At 37.6% G+C, this 19,417-nt stretch overlaps 1 pseudogene across 1 annotated transcript; it reads left to right on the plus strand.

Annotated features, from left to right (window-relative positions):
* The first annotated feature begins 1,214 nt into the window (after window positions 1–1,214).
* On the plus strand, window positions 1,215–10,509 carry LOC308350922 (N-lysine methyltransferase SMYD2-like; annotated as a pseudogene). Its single transcript has 2 exons — window positions 1,215–1,279; window positions 9,779–10,509. The product of its transcript is annotated as an N-lysine methyltransferase SMYD2-like (transcript).
* Window positions 10,510–19,417: the final 8,908 nt, after the last annotated feature.

A 19,417-nucleotide genomic window follows, 5' to 3' on the forward strand; every position in this document is an offset into this window, starting at 1 on the left:
CTCCTTTTATTTGACATGAAAAAGAAATGGAATGAATAAAGTTATTATTATTTTTAACAAGCCATAGGTTGTGACCTGTTTTATGAAGGAAGCAGAAATAATTATGGAAAGTGCCAGTTTCTAAGGAATTTCATCATTTACTCTTTTGACACTTGTAAAAAGGTATTCTTCTAGAATCTGCTTAAGTCAGAATTTTGATAAATTTGCTTAGTAAATTTAATATGTTTATTTAAGACATTGAAAAGATTTTACCTATGTGAATATTGATTTAATTTATGATTTAAAAGCACTGTGGGTCTCCATATTATTTCATGTTTTGGCCCTTAAAAAATGCTATCAGTCATTTTTTTAAAGGTTTCACTTTTTCATTGAAATATTTTGCATTTTATATTTATAGTGCCTTTCTTAGAATTCTAAGACTTTAAAGAGACTTTAAGCTTTCCCTAATTTCTGTTATCTTCATGATGTATGTCCAGATTTTTTTTAAAGACTTCTGTGATGAGAACTGTTTAAAAGTTATTGCATGAATTACCTCAGTGCACAGAGGAAAAAGCCTCAAATTAACATATCTATTGAATCAGATAATTATACATCCTACTATAAATTTAATTGTATATAAAAGAATTTTTCATTTTTCTAATATGAAAATGTATAAAAGCTTCTTGGAATTTCTGTCTGGATTTGCTCAATTTTTAAAATTAATCCTGTCAGTGAAATTCAGCTGTATCATTGCCACCTAGTGGTAAAATTAACATTACTGTTAAACTGTGTGGTTTTAAAAAGTAAAAGGTTCACTGTTTTGTGGCCTTGAGTGTGAATCTTGTGACTTTTTCTCTAGCCTGTGAGAGACTGCTCTTGTTTTTTTAGATTTATAGCTATTTGCTCTTTTCTAAAAGCTGCCAGTACTGGTAGACTATCGTTCTGTTTTGGACCCTTTTATCCCTAAGCAGAAGTATAAAAGCTGCCAATTACTGAATGCCATGTTATGTTCTAAGCAATATACTTATATAATTCTCAAATTATGGTAGAAATACTGATGCTCAGCTCATCCTCTTAATTGATGAAAATCAGTTGGGTACAGGTAAGAATTTAAAGCCAGATATTTGATGCCAAAACCTATGCTTGTATTATCCAACCTAGACTAACCTCTTAACCTTTCCAATCTTCGAAATGTATTTCCTGCCACCAGCCACCCTTCCCCCAACCTGTCACGGATGTCTGACTTGACTTCTCTCTACACTTGTGGCAGCAGCTGCCCTTTCCTGTACGCTTCTATGAGGTTAGTCTTCCTCTTTCATTACCCCGTAGTTGATTTCTTTTTATCCCCAACCTAATAGCATTTGAAACTTGGATCATCTGTCTTTTGATTTCTGGTTAGCCATGTTTAGTGAGGAAAACAATTTAAAACCCACCATTGGGAAAATAGCTCATGCTAATATTTCTCTTTAGTTTAAGAGACAATCTCAAAGTGTTTGGAGGAATTAGCACAGTATTGTACCAACAAGGAAGTCTTGCTAGACCAAAGATACTGAAAACTGCTGCTATCAAAATCGCATGAGTCTGTGTACACTCAGATCCATATAGATCAAGAGAAAAGAAAAAAACATGCTATGGGGTAGAGAAGGAAGGATAGGTTGAAATACAAGAAGAGTTGGTTAGAGAAGAAAAAAGGAACATGTGGGCTGCAAGTGAGGTTAATTTTGTAATGATGTGTGTTTCACCATCATAGTCCCAGGTTTACTAGTATGTACTGCTCATTCATAGATGGTCCCTGAAATCTCTGCTTTTCTTCTTTCTTAAAGAATGTTTAAAAGTCAGTGCCAAGTTAAATGCATTTGGTCAGTAGTTGGGAATGGTTAGTGGATGATGACAGAAGCTATTTGGGTAGTGTATCTGCCCCAAAGTCATAAATCCTTAGTTCCCAATTCCTATTCCCTTAATGTCCCACCAGAGGCTGTGTTTGGCTTTGGATTTCTCCATTAAGAAATTAGCCACAGGGGTGCCTGGGTGGCTCAGTTGGTTGAGCGTCTGCCTTAGGTTCAGGGTTGTAATCCCTGAGTCCTGGGATTGAGCCCCACATCAGGCCCCCTGCTCATGCTGTTTCTCGCTCTAATGCTCTTTCTATCTCAAATAAATAAATCTTAAAAAAAAAAAATAGTCACAGACTTTTAGTTTTTTCATCAGGCTTGCCAGGTTTCCCCATTGATGAGCCTCAATAGAACATCTCTCAGAAAACCCACCTGTACATTAGGATGTTTCTTTAAACCCATATTCCTAGCAGCCAAGAATTCTGTGAGAGCAGGTTACCTGCAGTTATTTGATACAGGAAATTAGGAACTTAACTTGTGATGAGAGATAAGGACTCATTGGGAATGGAGAGGGAAGTGGAATTCTTTGCCAGGTTTAAATTCAGTGAATCAAAAATTGGTTGGGCCTTACTATATGCATGACTCCTGGGGATGGTGTGTTTAGGAAAATGAAAAGGAAGAGTGGTTCTTGTCCTTAAGGATCTTGAAATTAAGGAAGAAAAATGACATTTGGGGGGGAAAGGTGCCATGTGTTCAATTGTAAACTCATATGATACAGCCAACACAATGTGATAGGGACTATGTGAGGAAACCATCCCGATTTATTTTGCTTATTCTTTCCTTTGCTGTCTTGTATTTTGTATACCGTTGACGTTTTAAGCTTTTCTTTGTTCTTATTTTTTACTGATCCTGAGTGACTTCATCCATTTCCATTGCCTGCATGCTTAGGACCCCAAGTCTGCCTCCAGTTACTGTCTTCAGAAGTCCAAATTTGTATCTTCAGTTAAGAAGCAGAATTTACTTTGGAAGAGAAATTAAAATTGTTGTTTTTCTTCCCCTCTGTAGTAGACTCTCCATTAAGCATTCTAGATGGGCGAAGGAGTTACAGTGTTTTTTTTAGTTGAATGTCATATTAAGCTTATCTTCCTTGGTCTAAAATAGCAAAACAGATAATTACCCGTTTTCTTATTTCTGTTCTCTTTCTTAGTTGACCTTTTCTGATGTACATACACGCCTCTGCCTCTGACCATTCCTTCCCACAGGCAGCCATAGGGATTTCTGTTTTTGGTTTCCTTGTTACTACTCAACTAAAATTTAGTTGGTTATGTTCCAACCCCTAACCTCCTTAAAAGACCACCTTTTATACTCTTTATACCAACTATAGTTCTTAGAAACGTACTCTGTTTTCCACATTTTAGGCACCTGGCAACTTCACACAACAATTAGGCTCATGCAATTAGAAGTTGGGTGTGAAAGAATGCCCAGAGGGTACTGGTCACTGGGGATACCTAATCGAAAACTAGGGTCTGTAAGACTTTGGAGTCTATAAGACTTGTAATATATTGTGAAGTGATTTGTGTGACCTGTGTCTCTTAATACTGGATTATGAGATCAAGGCTCAGTCTTTGCAGAGTAGTAGACATTCAACAAATGTGTACTCAGCAAACATTAATTATATACTTTGTGTAAGACATACACAATGTATGGGATACATGGATAAAGACATCTGCTTCAAGAGATTTATAAGAGAGACATGTAGAAAAAGGAGTGAATTGTTACAATGCTGATGGAATGCAAAGAAAAATTTTCAGTTCAATTTTATTTGTCTTCAGTCACTGCCAGATGTCTTCCAGGGGGCCAAGTCTTAAGAACCATTGCTGTAGAGCTACAAGATCACAGGTACTTAGTTTGCTTTCCGAGTGTCTGAAGGTAATAATTATAAAATGTTTCTACCACTATCCCAAATTACACAGCCTGTGGTAGTTATCTCCCTGAAGCCTGCTTCCTGATGACTGATTTGATGCCACACACTTGAGATGAACTTATCGTTCTCCAAGTTTATCTTCTTGTTTTTAGGATGGCTATAATTCTTTTAAAATTTTATATTTTTTCCTATAATGTGTGTAATTGATATAAGATGAGAATAAAGCATCGAATGTCTCCATTTATCCTGATATCAGAAATCTTAGTAGGGTGATCTTGGGTGAGTCTCTAAGTCTCAGCTCTAAAATGGGGATAATAATATGATTGTTAAGAGGAATAAATAAAATAATGTACAACAGTTTGGAAATGAATGCTAGTTTTTACATTGTCAACAGGAAGGATTAAAGGATTGGAGGCATCAAAAGTGAAGAGAAGAGTGGGAGAGTATGTTAGTTGAAAGAGTAGGAGTTTGTGGTTGAAGGGAGGGATAATAGGTCAAGATTTGCAACTTTAGGTATACACAGTGTGTTGAGGCAATGTATACAATCAGGCTCTGGCATTCCTTTTTCAATGTACTATGCTGCTCTCTTTTATTGTTGTATGATATGGGGACTAACCCTTTATCATTTATTCATTTGTTCATTTATTCATTCATCTCAAATATTTATCTTCCTATGAATATTTACCTACTTCATAACCAAAAAATTAAGTAATCATCCCCTAATTTCCTCTTGCAGATTTGTGTAATCATGAACTTGAAATTAAATCTTCATGTATTTTGTATGTTAGAAAAATGACTCATATTTTAGGTTGTCCTACTACTTCGTCTATCAGTGACTGATGATGAAGAGAGATGCTTAGCAAGACTGATGATTTTTGATGAGTAGCATTCAAATTAGTTTTAAAAACCAGAATTATTTTAAGGATATCATTTAGGAATGCATGTAGTATATAACATTTATTCATTGATTCATATAAATACATGGTACAAATATTCTTGTTGACACACAGTGAAGATGTTTATGTACAATACATGTTTTATATTACCTAGAGATGATTTGGTGGCTTTAAAACAGAAAAAAAAATCAAATACAAATGAAAGTCACTAAAGAAAGATGTTCAATAATGATTATATTCTAAAAGTATTAAAATATCCAATCTAGGAGTTTTGTTTAACTGAATTTTCATAACATCTCTCCCAGTGTAATGGGTGTTTTCTTGAATTGCAAAGATGCTTGATCTTTGATAAGTTCTTTTAAAATTTTTACAGATAGATGCATTAACATCAATCATATAGTCTGTAGCTTGACAGAGTTGCCTTCTACTCAAGCTATTGTAACCATTCTTGCTTAAATAGCTGGAATTTATGAATTAGCCTAATTAGAATGTAATTAGGTTAAACCTGATTTGGGTTGGCAAAAAGCCCTGTAGGTATTCTAAAAACAAAATTAATTTTCAAGGAACCAACGTACTTATTGTTAGTTCATAACAATATACAAAGTTACATAGCATTTTTAAAAGCACACACAAAAGCTTCAAGATAAAAGTAGACATTCATGACATTTATTTTCTGTTTACCAGATTAGGGCACCTTTTCCTAACCTGTAGCATTTAATAGCATTTTAAAAAATGTACTAATGGAAAAAAAATTCAAGTGTGAATGACTGATAAATTCTATCATCTAATGAAATAAAGTTTATTAAAGATGACTGGTGTCCTTTCGTCCACATCTGTTCAACACAAAATGTATAGGATGGAGAAGAATGTGGTTTGTGGGAGCCAATGTAGAAAAGGCCAATGTAGAAAAGAAAGTTGATAGTTTAATATCAACCAGCAATTAATGAAGTGTACATTAACAACATAATAGTGAATATTTACAGAAAACTTACATATGCCAGAAATTGCTCTAAGTACTAGGGATTTAGCAAGAGACAGCTATTGCTTTTAGCCCATGGTTGCACACAACAAATTATTATTTTTTTAAAAGACTATTTATTTATTTATTTGACAGAGATCACAAGTAGGTGGAGAGGCAGACAGAGAGAGAGAGAGGAGGAAGCAGGCTTCCTGCTGAGCAGAGAGCCGGATGCGGGGCTCGATCCCAGGACCCTGGGATCATGACCTGAGTGAGCCTAAGGCAGAGGCTTTAACCCACTGAGCCACCCAGGCGCCCCTCAACAAATTATTTTATTTCCCTGTGGACCAGCTCACAACAGGGAACAAGTTTGTAGCTCAATACAAGGCCTAACTTGGTGTTAGGATTGTCTCCAGTCATAGTGAAGTTCCCCAGACGTTTATAGTTTTCTATCACTAGTAGAGCTAAACTTTTGATTGACTGCCAGATCCCTAAGCTGTTAGTGAAGTGGTCCAGTCGCTATACTGATTGTTGGATGAGATGCCCTTTTCAATCCTGAGGTTCCGTGATTCACTCACATTGAAGAGTTGTAGGGAGGCACTGATCAAATTCCCAAACAGGAATAAAAATACTTATTCAGAAGCTTTCATGTACATGTTCAGTCAATATCTACTCAGTGCTTACTACATACCAGACGCCATCTTTAACCCTTACGGATCTAGCTTTTACCTATGGTGAGTTTTGGAAGATGAGTCTTTTCTTTGACTTCTCTAGTTTCAAAGGAACTACATTTTGCCATCAAAATATACCCAATTATAGAATCTAAAAAAAATTTAAGGGAAATCCAGAAAGAATTAGACAACAAACATAATGCAACAGATAATATGCTTCTCTTTCAATAACTTTTTAAACTGAAATTCACAGGGATTTGTGGTTGTTTCTGGCACTTAGGACAACAGATTGACCTTTTCCTCTATTGTCTATTTAAAATTACTAATTTCGCTACGATGACAATAATAATAGATATCATTCACTGAGCATCTACCACATGCAAATCATCCTTCTAAATGATTTACATGGGGGTGCTTGGGTGGCTCAGTGGGATAAGCCTCTGCCTTCAGCTCAGGTCATGATCTCAGGGTCCTGGGATCGAGCCCTGCATAAGGTTCTCTGCTCAGCGGGGAGTCTCCTTCCCCTCTCCCTCGGCCTGCCTCTCTGCCTACTTGTGATCTCTTTCTCTGTGTCAAATAAATAAAGAAAATCTTTAAAAAAATTAAAAAAATGATTTACATGGATACAGTTTATTCTTCACAACCATATTGTGATATCATGCAGGAAGTGTATGTCACAGTATCTCTTTTACTGAAGAGGAAACAGGCATAGAGAGGCTTACTAACTTACCTAGGTTAAGCAGGTAGTAAGAGATGATAGAAAAAAACTGGTGTATTGTGCTTATTTTCTATTTGCTGTCATCAACTATGTACCATATAACCTTCGTAGATAAGAGAATCTGTGTTCCTAGAATGCCAATTCTCATTTGCTGTTGTTTTGCAATTATAGATGAGAAGAGGAAGTGGATATAGTAAGATGGAGGAAATTTTAGTGGAAGTTCATAAATGTTTCAATAACACTAACCTAGCCATTCTAATTTTCCTTCATAGGCTCCTCTTCCTATTGAAATGGAAGGTATTTCTTAGCATTCTGTGTAGCTCCTCTACCCTGCTCCTCTTATAATCCCTGAATAGTCCCTGAATAGAATCCCTGAGTAGTCTTGTCCCAGATGTGGTTTCTCTCACTAGTCTAAAGTTTTATAAATCTCAACTCTACCTTTCCAAGGTAAGGCCATTTTCCTTTATTCCATCTAGATCAGCATACCCAACAATTTAGGTAAATTAAGGTTTTGAATTTTAAACTTGTAAACATTTTCTTTTTATCTATAAAATTAATTTTTACAACTAGGGATGACATTGAGCTATTTCCCTAATTTTAAGAAAATCTACATAATCTTTAGTTAATTTGAGCTATCTCACCGAGATCATAATGAACTAATTATTACTAAGATAAAAATAATGCCCTATGTCAACATAGATTGCAATTTATGTGCTTAACAGTCTTCTGTTTTCTAACAAATGTAGTTCCCTAAAACATATTTTTAAGTTCAGTTTTATGAAACAATTTTTGGATTTGTTATCAAACAATTTCATTACCAGCAGTTTTTTTTTTTTTTTTGCCATTTTTAAGAAACAGATGCAGAGGCCAACCTCAAATTGTGATGGCATAAGTAAGCAGTGATTAGTATTTTATGATAATTCATGTAAATAGTTACCAAACCTCTCTTTTATCTAATTAACAATATATAATGGTTCGTTGTGAGACTTATATTCTTAAAACATCTATGATAATAGATTTCCATTGGAATTTCTAATTCAAATGCTAAGATATACATCTTCTGACTCCTATTAAAATTTTTAGTCAAGGGCGCCTGGGTGGCTCAGTGGGCTAAAGCCTCTGCCTTCGGCTCAGGTCATGATCCCAGAGTCCTGGGATCGAGCCCCACATCGGGCTCTCTAAACCGCGGGGAGCCTGCTTCCTCCTCTCTCTGCCTGCCTCTCTGCCTACTTGTGATCTCTGTCTGTCAAATAAATAAATAAAGTCTTTAAAAAAATTTTTTAGTCAAGGTGCATTAAAGAATTTGTAGTTGAGGCTTATGATTCTCTTTTGCTCATCGGAGTCAAGGGGAGGAATAAGGAATATCACACACTTCATTTATTTACTGTAGATGAAAACTAGAAATCAATAGAAAGGACTAAGCCATGAGTTGTTTTACAACCCACATATACATTCATTCATTCATTCCATCATTTATTTGACAAAGATCTAAAAATTATATGCATAAGGCTAATTGAGATAGCCCTTGTCAAGGAATCAGGGTCATAATTATATTTTCAATATTAAGATCATGTTCACTAGCATTTCCCACATCTCACAATAGGATATTGGACCCATAGTTAATGAAAAGGTCTTGTTAAAATCTCTTAAAATGGGCCACCTGGGTGGCTCAGTGGGTTAAAGCCTCTGCCTTCAGCTCAGGTCATGATCTCAGGTCCTGGGATTGAGCCCCACATCAGGCTCTCTGCTCAGCAGGGAGCCTGCTTCCCCCTCTTTCTCTGCCTGCCTCTCTGCCTACTTGTGATCTTTGTCTGTCAAATAAATAAATAAAATCTTAAAAAAAAATCTCTTAAAATGTAGTAAGTATATTATTAGACAACTAGACCATCTAGAGGCATGTACTTTATTCAGTTTCCTTTGAAACTAACAATGCTATAATATAGCATTGTTTTATATATATATATATATATATATATATATATATATATATATATAAAATAGCGCTCCAGTTGATTTCACACAACTACTCTGATTAGCCATTAAAAAGTATTACAGTTCGCCCCCACCCCGGGCCCCCGCAGCTCTGGGGGACACTTCTCCAATAACAGCTATCCTGAGAAGCTGCGGCTCCCAGGAGGGAGGGGCCAGGTGCCCCTCAACGCCTGCCCTGCCAGTCCCACCCCGCATCAGTCCCACCCCGCTATCATCATGACAGCTGCAGACAATGGTGGCCTGGAGACCTGCTGCTGCCCAGGCAAGTGACAGGGAGGGCAAGGCTTCCACGTGGGGGACTGCTCTCTGTCAGACATATGTCTTTGTGCTCATGGTCAAGGAGAAGGGCAGCCCCTGAGCGTACTGCTTCACCAGGAAAAGGATTGTCCAGATGTAGAACATGTAAGCAGGCATTTTACTGCAATGTGGAGTGTCAGAAGATTGGCCCAGGCACAAGCTGGAATGTTGTTTTTGGGGTAAACTGGAATCTTTCAGAGACTGTAAGACTAACTGCAAGGATTCTGGCCAACCAGAAAATCCACCCAGAGAAGATTCCTTCAGAGAAATTGTTAGCTGTGAAGGAGTTGGCATCACATCTGGATAAATCAGACAAGAGAAGGACTTGATTCTGAGTGACATTGCTGCTCTTCATCAGTTTGACAGTGATGGCTTCTTGGTACTCTCTGCACGGGGTAACTGTAGCGACTTCACAGTGGAAGACGACACGCTTTCTCGTCTGGGATCTGCCATGTTTCCTGACATTGTGCCAATGAATCAGAGTGGTTGCCCCAACATCTTTGTGACCTACAAGGGGAACCCTAGCAGAAGTAAGAGTGTACAGGGTATCAACCCAGGAGAAGAGGTTTTTTGGGTTTTGTTTTGTTTTGTTTTTTCTTACCACCTACACTGACCTCCTGTACCCAACAGAAGACAGTTAAGAGCAGTTAAGAGATTCTTACATCTTTACCTGCCCGTGCCAGGATTGTACTCAAAGACAAGGATAAGGCTAAGGTGGAAATCCAGAAGCTCAGTGATTTCCCCAAGGCAGAAACTATCCATGACATGGTCAGATACGTACGTGATGTCATCAAGGAGTTCCGGAGGGCCAAGCACGACAAATCCCTTTGTGAGCTGCTGAAGATCTGTGAGCTCAGCCAGGAGAAGATGAGTTCTGGGTTTGAGGACAGCAATGTGTACATGTTGCATGTTATGTACCAGGCCACAGGTATCTGCTCGTATGTGTGGGACTGGGAAGGAGCCCTGTGATATGGACAGAAAATCAGTAAACCCTACTGCAAGCATTTTCCTCTGTGTCCTCTCAACATGGCCTCTCTGTGGTTGAAGCTAGGAAGGCTGTGTGTATAGGGGCCTGGGAACCAAAGCTGCCCAAGAGAAAGCCCCAAAGGCCACTGCAATAATGGAAGGAGCTCAGGCAAAGATCATCCCTGAATTTCTGAAATCCAAAGGGAAACTGAAAGCCATGGAAACTACACCAACATGTTAGTTTTTATTCAAATGTTAGTGCAGAAACCTTTGAGTTGAATATTTCAAATCAAACACATCATTCTCTCCTTTCTATAAAATCACTGGAAAGAAAACACTTGCCCTTAAACCTTACACATGGCTTCCATGGAAGTTTGTCTTAATCTTTAATCTTTTTTTTTTAAAGATTTTATTTATTTATTTGACAGAGAGAGAAATTACAAGTAGGCAGAGAGGCAGGCAGAGAAAGAGAGAGGGGAAGCAGGCTCCCTGCTGAGCAGAGATCCCGATGTGGGGCTGGATCCCAGGACCCTGAGATCATGACCTGAGCTGAGGGCAGAGGCTTAACTCACTGAGCCACCCAGGTGCCCCTAATCTTTAATCTTCATTACAAAATAATTTTTTTTTTAGATTTTTATTCATTTACTTGACAGACGAAGATCACAAGTAGGCAGAGAGGCAGTCAGAGAGAGGGCAAGGGAAGTAGGCTTCCCGCTGAGCAGAGAGCCCGATGTGGGGCTCGATCCCAGGACCCTGGGATCATGACCCGAGCTGAAGGCAGAGGGTTTAACCCACTGAGCCACCCAGGTGCCCCACAAAATAATTTTTGAATGTTTTTTTTTTTTCCCCTAAGAGGTATGACCTGGTTTCATATATTATCATATACTTTGGACAGATTGAGTTTTAAAAATGTGATTCTTTCCCCCTCCATTCTTATTTTAATGTTCTGAACAAACCTGAATGATGAAAGAGAATAAAAAAGGTAGTGGTAAAAAAAAAGTATGAGATGTAAAATGGTTACCTGTTTTTTTTTTTTAAGTTAATAGATCTTATTTTTAGAGCAGTTTAAGGTTTATAGAAAAATTATGCAGAATGTACAGAGTTCTCAAAAACCTTTTTCTCTACTGCACCCGTCCTTGAAGTTTATCCAATTATTAATATCTCCCTTTAGTGTGGTACATTAGTTATAATCTGTGAACTGATAATGATACATTATTATCAACTAAGGTCCACAGTTTATTAGGGTTCACTCTGTGTTGTACCATTCTAAGTGTTTTGACAAATGCATAACACCATGTATCCACCATCACGGTGTCATAAAGAATTGTTTTATTGGTCCCAGATTTGGTGTTCTATCCCTCTCTTTGTCTCTCTCGCTCTTTAAAGATTTATTTATTTTAGAGGGGGAGAGGGACAGTGGGAAAGAATCTCAAGCAGCCTTCCTACTGAGCATGGAGTCTGGCTAAGGGCTCGAAGAGGGGCTCACCCACGGGGCTCTATCTCACACACCTGAGATCATGACCTGAGCCAAAATCAAGAGTCCGACACTCAACCGACTGAGCCACCCAGGTGCCCTTGGTGTTCCATCTCTTAATCACTCCCTCTTTTCCTTGATCTCTGTGAACTCCTGGCAAACACTAATCTTCTTACTCTCTATCATTTAGGCTTTTCAGAAATGTAGGATAGTTGGAATCATATGCTGTAGCATTTGCAGACTTGCTTATTTACTTAGCAATATGCATCTAGTGTTTCTCCATGTCTTTCCATGGCTTGATAGCTCATTTCTTCTTCTTCCTTTTTTTTTTTCTTTTAAGATTTTATTTCTTTATTTGAAAGAGAGACAGAGAGCACAAGCAGGGGGATAGGCAGAAGTAGAGGGAGAAGCAGACTCCCCGCTGAGCTGGGAGCTCAACTTGGAGCTGGATCCCAGGACCCTGAGATCATGACCTGAGGCAAAGGCAGACTCTTAGCCATCTGAGCCACCCAGGTGCCCTGATAGCTCATTTCTTCTTATGACTGAATAGTATTCCATTGTATGGCTATACCACAGTTTATACATTCCCCTGTTAAAGGACATCTTGATGCCTTTCAGTTTGGGGCAATTATGAATAAACATTCTGTTAGCCTTTGTACACAGGTTTTTGTGTGGACATAACATTTCAATTCATTTAGGTAAACATCTAGGAGTACAACTGCTGAATCCTATGGTAAGACTATGGTTAGCTTTGTAAGAAACTGTCAAACTGTTTTCCAAAATGGCTGGGCCATTCTGCATTCTATCAGCCATGAGAGTTCCTGTTGCACTACACCCGCGGTGTCTTGGATTTAGCCATTCTAACAGATATGCAGTAGTCTAGTTTTTTTAAAATTTGCAACTTCCTGATGATATTTGACGTTGGACGTCTTTTAGTATGCTTATTTGTTCTCTAGATATTTTACTTGGTGAGCCGCGTGTTTCGATATTTTACTCACTTTTTAATTGAGCTATTTGTTTTCTTACTGTTGGGTTTTAAGTGTTCTTGGTATGTTTTGTATACACATCTTTTATCAGATTTGTGTTTCATAAACGTTTGTGGCTTTTCATTTCTTAACAGTGACTCTTAAAGAGCCGAACTTTTTAATTTCAGTGAAGTCTAAATGACCAATGCTTGCTTTCATGGATCATACTTTTGGGGTTGAGTCTAAAAAAGCCTTCACCAAACCCAAGGGCACCTAGATTTCCTACAGTATTATCTTCTAGAAGCTTTATAGTTTTGGATATTACATTTAGGTCCATAAAGGATTTTGGGTTAATTTTTGCATAGGGTGTGAGTCCCGTGTCTAGATTATTTTTTGCATGTGTACGTCCAGTAGATGCAGCGTCGTTTGTTGAAGAGTGTCCTGTGTGTATTTAACTGTCTTTGCTCCTTTGTCTGAGGTAGGTTGACTATATCTGCACCAGTCTATTTCTGGGTTCACTACGTTATTTCATTAATCTATTCGTCTATGCTCTTACCAATCCCACACTGTTCTGATAACTATAGATTTATAGTAAGGCATGTGGCGTTAATTCTCTTACTGTTCTTCAACTTCAGAATTGTGCTGGCTATTAGGATTCTTTTGCCTCTTGTATAAACTGTAGAATCAATTTGCCACTATCCACAAAATAACTTGCTGGGATATTGATTGAGATTTTGTTGAATCTATTGATCGAGTTGGGGAGAACTGGCATCTTGATGATATTGAATCTTCCTATCCTTGAACATTGAACATCCTTCCATTTATTTAGACCTTTTTTGATTTTTGTCATCTGAGTTTTACAGTTTTCCTCATATACACTTTGTATATACATTTTGTACCTGTTTTGCTGCGCTTATACATAAATATTTAATTGTTGGGGTTGGTTCGAATGTAAATGATGTTGTGTTTCTAATTTCAAATTTCATTGCTGGTATATAGGAAAGAAATTGGGTTTTGTATATTAACCTTGTATCCTGCAGCCTTCTAGAAACATTTGCTAGTTGGTTCTAAGAAATTTTTTTTGGTCAGTTCTTTCAGATTCTGTGCATAAGTAATCATGTCACTTGTGAGTAAAGCCAGTTTTATTTCTTCATACCCAAACCATATGCTTTACTTCCTTCTTGTTTTATTGTGTTCGTGAGACTTACAGTATGATATCAAAAAGGAGTGGTGAGAAAGACACAGTTACTTTTTAAAGAGAAAAACATTTTATTAGTTCATGAATGTGATAGTGCAATCAGGCAATGTAACTCCATGTTAGATTAAAATATATTCAATCAGTAGGTAGCCAAACCTCTTAGAGAAACATTTTAGAGAAAACCAATTCACTCTATAGACAATAACTTCTGACCGATGTAGTAGATCAAAATGAGATTCTTTTTTTTCTTTTCTATTGAAGTCAATGTCCACAAACCACACACATCAATTGAATAGGGGGACCCTTCTTAAATCAAGTACAGGGCCTCCAGAGGAATAGAAAGAAAGAGAAAGGAAGGAAGAAAGAAAGATCCATGAACAGTTCCCTTCCACACACACGGGAACATACAAAACATGTAAGATATTTTCCTATTTCCTAATTCAGTTTGATAGTAACTAATTTTAAAAAACCAAACATGTAGTGAATATTATATAAAGCAGTAGAAGGAGAAAGGAGAGCCAAAGAAAAGGGGAAAGAAAAAATTTTTTTTGATCATAGTTATGGACTACTCAGATTCCACTGCTGTATTAATATTTTTTAATGAAAAAACAGAAGAGATGAAGAATAGAAACAGAAAATATGGCATACCAACTTGTTCACAAAATGAAGGCACATGCACGTTTATTTGGCACTGAGGTTTCAATCATATTATTAGTCACAAGTTAATGGGAGAGAGAATTATAGTGACACACAGACTCACCAGAGGGGAAGCATACATTTGGAGCAACAGAGGAAGAGGGAAGATAATAGACATCTGGAAGATAAACCACACACACACACACACACACACACACACACACTCACTCACTCACTCACTTTGAAGCTCCATACAAAAGACAAATACATATAGCTAGCAAAGAGAAAGATACGATTCACAGTAGGAATCACTCTTGTACTTTTCATTACATAAGATGGTTTGATTCTACATGATTCATCTAGAAACACGGATGAACTTGAAATCTTAATTTTATGACAAAGAAAACACAAGCCCTCTGGAGAAAGTTCTGTGTGTGTATGTACCTGTGTGTGCCTGCCGCGCTTGGTTTAAAGACATTTTAAATGGAGCAACATCACCATCTTGTGGTGGTTCAGAACAAAGGCTCTGCTTTTTAATGACATTCTGAGTTTACACAGTTCTAGGTTAATTAAGTACGGTTAACTTGATTATTCATGAGAATGGGGGAAGTAATTACATAGAAAGTCGAATCTATAACATCTCAACACATTAAATATTTTCTTTAAAGCAAAACTACTTTAATGGAAGAGTTACGTCAGTAAGTGGTAGGTTGCTTACTGCTTAACAGCTGGTTGCTCCCTCGTCACCTTCCCTTACCAGCTACAGAACGAGAACCAAGAATGATCCATCTATATAAATTTGTATCTAACTTTTCTTAAATTAATTGGTGACACATTTCTTTTTGTGTATTATAAGTACTCTCGCTACTTTCTGGCACTCTACAATGTAATAAAACACGAGAACCCCTACCCGCCCTCCACTCCTCAACCACACCAATGTTTACTTCGCTAAAATCCCTTCCTGAAGAGGATTGGAAACTTTTCAGCTATGTGTAAAATGGGATAAAGGCTGTAAAAATGCATGCTTAGAATGTAAATATATTACCTGTTCTGCATTTGACATTTTCAATTGCTGATACTGTTTTTTAGCATGCAAGATTTTATTTTTAGTCAAGCTAGTAACATTCACTAAACTGGCTCTCATGTGTTCAAACTGTGTAACTAGAACATAAAAGTAGGGAATATGAGAGACAGTTCCTATTCATCAGATGCTTACCGTCTAATTGGGGATGTGGACATACACACAAGAAGCACACTGAAAAACAGCAACAACTAGGTATCATGATCCCAGGGTCCCTGGATGGAGGCCCCACTTAGTGGGGAGTCTGCTTCTCTCTCTGCCCCTCCCTCTGGCTCTGCTTTTTCTTGCTATCTCTCTCTCTCTCAAATGAATAAAATCTTTGAAAGAAAATTAAAAATAAATTAAAAAAAACAAGGTAACATAAATAATTTTGAAATGCCACATCACATTTTGCAGTTCTTCCCCTCCCCCCATCTTTTGCCTTATTCAATTGACCTGATAAACTCACTGAGGAGGAATTTGCTAGGCACTTACTATTTCCATAATCCTTGGCGACATAAAAGATAAAAGTAAAAGGTATTGGAAAAAAAAATTCAAGGCTTTTATAATCTAGTTGGAATGACTAATAAAAAAATGTCTTAGAGAATGTAAATGCCCACAGCTACACATAATATACTGAAGTTATGAATGGAAAGAATGGGAGCTTTTGGGGTTTTATCCGTTTCCTCATTCACATTTTAAATACATTTTAAAATATGAAGATAAGATAAAGAAAATTCAGAAATTACTGAAGGAAAAAATTCGTAACTCCACTTTATTAGCCCAAGTGTTTAGTGTTTTGGTGTGCAATAGTCTTTTTTCCCACCTCAGGGTTTAGAATCCTTAAAAACCATTGTGTAGGAGCTCTGTGGCTGAAGAGGAGAAGATCGTATGTAGAAATTAAAACAGGGCAACTAAGGTCTTTACTTTTTCTTCTCTTTTTTTTTTCCCCAAAATCAAGTTAGAAGATACTTAGAAATGAATCTGACAAAAAGGCTCAAATCTTTCTTAAAGAAAACTACAAAATGAGGAGAGGAACATAAAAGAAGTCTTGATTAAGCAGACATTCTGGGGTGCAACGTCATAATATTGTAAAGAAGTAAATTCTCATATTAATCTACAAATAGAATACAATTGCCATTGAGACTCCAGCTTTCCAAAGTGGTTCTAGAGTTAATTTCAATAATTAAGTATTCAAGAAGTGCTAACATTTTCTTCTTAAAAAAAAAAAAAAAAGGAAGGGAATGGACAAAGTCGACTATACAATTAAAATTAAAATTGCCTGATGATGGCAGCGGAAGAGAAAGAGCAATGAGATGAGAAAGTCCATAAACAGGTAAGTTATGTAGTATAAGAGTTTTGTATATGCTGAGAGTGATATTCCACATCAGTGAGGAAAGAATGAATTTGACAAACACTGTTTTGGGTAACAATTGACCCTACTTTTAAAAGAAATACATTTAGATTCTTACCCCATTCCATGCATCATCCAATTTGTGGATAGGTCAAAATTTTAGCTATTAAAAATTGAAATAATAAGATTACTGGAAAAAATAAATGAATAATTATATAAACTGAGAATGGTAGACTTCTCTAAATGTGATAGAAAGATAGAAACCAGCGAACAAAATTTGGTTAATTTTATTAACTAATTATTAATATTAGTTGAATGAATAAATGTAAAAAAAATCTGTGAACTTTTTGGAAAGAGAAATGAATGGTGAAAAATTATAAAATGTATAGGAGGCCAATTTTTTCTAATGTCTTTCATACAAAAGATCTTTCCTCTGCCACAAGGAGGCAGGCCGGAAGCTACACATGGAGTCACCCTGCAAAAGCCTCATGGGACGGACAGAGGACACCTGTTAATGTTGTAATTCCTTTTACTTATTCCCGTCTTCAGTAATGTTTAGATGCAGAACTGGTTTGGGCTGTGATAAAGAGAATTAATCAAAATCTATATCCACGCCTATCAGGAGAGGAGAAAGCAGTAACTACCTGAGCCTCTCCAGAAAGTCTTGTGTAATTGACATGGGGCACCAGCAGTTTTAGAAGCTTCTCGGATGATTCTAATGCACAGCCAGATGGAGAGGCTAGTGTGAGGGAGGTGGCCCAGCAGCTCTGACGTGATTTCTTGGGCACCTAATTGTTGGCCGCAGAGCCAGCTGTGTTCAGGGATCCTTGGAATGAAATGTAATTGCAGTCCAGACCTAAGAAGGAGCACGAGCCAGGCATTGACAAGAGTGCAAATGATGTGCTTCCTGGAGATTGTTCCAGGGAGAGGGGACCCGAGAGCCTGCTATTATGATCACCGTCTCTCAGTTTGCTTAACAATTCCTCTGAAGAACAGTCTTCAGAAAGACATATTGAAATTCTGGGAGTCTGAAGTCACATGATGTCAGAAATATTCATGACCATATATATAAGCGATTAAAGATATCACCCGTATTTGTGATGTATACCTGAGTAAGAAAGATAAGAAAGTCTGAGAACCTCCCCAGATAAAAGGATAATAAAAGAGAATTGAGATAATGGAGTGGAAAACTAGTTGCCGTAAAGACTATCACTGAGACAATTGATGAAATTTGAATATGGAAAGTGGAATACTTAATAGTGTTGTATTAATGTTAAATGTCTTGATTTTGATTGATTGCATTCTGTTTCTGAAAGAGAATTTCCTTATTCTTAGGACCAAAACATGCAAGTATTCAGGAGTAAAGATGCATAATATCTTGCTCAAATGGTTTAAGTAAAAGGCACATACATATAATGTGTAGAGAGAGAATAAAAAACAAATGGGGCAAAGTGTGGCAATTGATGCATTTAGATAATTGGTATACAGAGACGCATTTTCTTACTGTGATAACTTTTCTGTAAGTTTGAAAGTGTATTTTTTAAAAGTTACCAAAGGAAAAAAGTCAACAAAAAAATTAAAAATGAGCCCAAAAGAACAGACTTGAAAGAGCTTGACATGTTATGAGAGAAACCCGGTAGGGCTGGCGTGTGCTGAGGGGCCAAAGGACAGTACACACTGAGGGTTAGATGCCACTGTCACCGGCCATGATCCGGAGTTTGCATTTAATTCTAATCAGAAGTCACTGTAAAGTTCTGAGTAGAGATGTAACAAGATACGTTTTGCAGTTAATTCCAGTTTACAATGATTCTGATTGGAGCTGCTTGGGCGCATGTCAGGCTCTGAATAACTCAATTACCTTATCTACAGGAAGGAGGAAAAGGAAGAGCGAGGCCTCTTGAGCTTCTTGGCAGCCAAGGGAGGATGGACATAAAAACCCCGTGGGGTCCCTGCGGGACAGCCAGAACAATAGCTGTCACAGGGTACACCGTGTCAGGGCTTGACTGCCCAGCATACCTGGGATCCTGACCCCCAGTGCCTGCCTTCATTTCACTCTCCCAGTTCTAGAAATGTTCCAGTCACATGACAAATGATCCCACATCCAACACCCAGAGCGAAAGCAAGTGCTTACACGATCTCTAAAGGGAGACAACCTCTCTGGTTTCTCTATTGTTCCATGGCCAACATCTTGGGGTGCCATTTATTTCACCAAGTCAGGTTTGAACATGGTGCTTCTTGACCCTGCAGCTGAAAGCTAAATGATAAAATATATCCTGGAAGGGAAATGGAAACTTGTTCAGGGACTTAGGTAGAGAGGCTCCCCCTCCCCCAAGAGGAACGGCTGTGCCTGCACGTGCTGTAACAGGGACTCCCTTCCAGCAGCCCCAGCAACCCACTCCCCACCAGCGATCGAGTGGTGGCAGCTGGCATTGTCACAAGACCTTCAGCTGTGCTGGCATTTATACTCAGGGTGTTCGGTGCCTACATCCTTTCTATTTAG

The sequence above is a fragment of the Martes martes genome (genome assembly GCF_963455335.1).
Source record: "Martes martes genome assembly, chromosome: 10".
Taxonomy (NCBI): Eukaryota; Metazoa; Chordata; class Mammalia; order Carnivora; family Mustelidae; genus Martes; species Martes martes.